The sequence below is a fragment of the Perkinsus marinus genome (assembly GCF_000006405.1).
Source record: "Perkinsus marinus ATCC 50983 genomic scaffold scf_1104296948226, whole genome shotgun sequence".
In the NCBI taxonomy this organism is placed as follows: Eukaryota; Perkinsozoa; order Perkinsida; family Perkinsidae; genus Perkinsus; species Perkinsus marinus.
Genome location: NW_003210250.1, coordinates 1 through 1,046, shown reverse-complemented (window position 1 = coordinate 1,046; position 1,046 = coordinate 1). Strand labels below are relative to the sequence as shown.

Here is a 1,046-nt window from a genome sequence, read left to right as displayed (position 1 = left end):
ACCACTCGGCCAAACTGTCGATGAGTGCTTCAAGATTCATAGCCGAGGTGATGCATCGCTCTGCCAACCAGAGGACACAAAAATGGGTTGAACGGATTCTGCGAGGTGCGATGGCACAATATCGATCAAAAGGTTTTGGTCTTGCACTACCTCGCTTCTGAAAGGGTCTCGGTTCTTAATATAAGACCAGTCAGGTATATAGACTGACAGCTGTGGGGCTCGAACCCACGCCCTTTCGGACTGACGCCTAAAGCCAGCGCCTTGGACCACTCGGCCAAACTGTCGATGAGTGCTTCAGGATTCATAGCCGAGGTGATGCATCGCTCTGCCAAACCAGAGGACACAAAAATGGGTTGAACGGTTTCTGCGAGGTGCGATGGCGCAATATCGATCAGAAGGTTTTGATCTTGCACTACCTCGCTTCTGAAAAGATCTGGGTTCTCAATATAACACCAATCAGGTATATAGACTGACAGCTGCGGGGTTCGAACCCACGCCCTTACGGACTGGCGCCTTAAGCCAGCGCCTTAGACCACTCGGCCAAACTGTCGATGAGTGCTTCAAGATTCATAGCCGAGGTGATGCATCGCTCTGCCAAACCAGAGGACACAAAAAATGGATTGAACGGATTCTGCGAGGTGCGATGGCACAATATCGATCAAAAGGTTTTGGTCTTGCACTACCTCGCTTCTGAAAGGGTCTCGGTTCTTAATATAAGACCAGTCAGGTATATAGACTAACAGCTGTGGGGTTCTAACCCACGCCCTTTCGGACTGACGCCTAAAGCCAGCGCCTTGGACCACTCGGCCAAACTGTCGATGAGTGTTTCACTATTCATAGCCGAGGTGATGCATCGCTCTGCCAAACCAGAGGACACAAAAATGGGTTGAACGGTTTCTGCGAGGTGCGATGGCGCAATATCGATCAGAAGGTTTTGATCTTGCACTACCTCGCTTCTGAAAAGGTCTGGGTTCTCAATATAACACCAATCAGGTATATAGACTGACAGCTGTGGGGTTCGAACCCACGCCCTTTCGGACTGGCGC

The 1,046-nt window shown here is 50.5% G+C and overlaps 3 non-coding genes across 3 annotated transcripts; all 3 read right to left on the bottom strand.

Moving 5' to 3' along the window:
• Positions 1–204: 204 nt before the first annotated feature.
• Pmar_PMAR014354 lies at positions 205–284 on the bottom strand. The gene has a single exon. It is a non-coding gene; the product is annotated as a tRNA-Leu (tRNA).
• Positions 285–470: 186 nt separating this feature from the next.
• Positions 471–550, bottom strand: Pmar_PMAR014353. The gene has a single exon. It is a non-coding gene; the product is annotated as a tRNA-Leu (tRNA).
• Positions 551–737: 187 nt separating this feature from the next.
• Positions 738–817, bottom strand: Pmar_PMAR014352. Its single transcript has one exon. It is a non-coding gene; the product is annotated as a tRNA-Leu (tRNA).
• Positions 818–1,046: the final 229 nt, after the last annotated feature.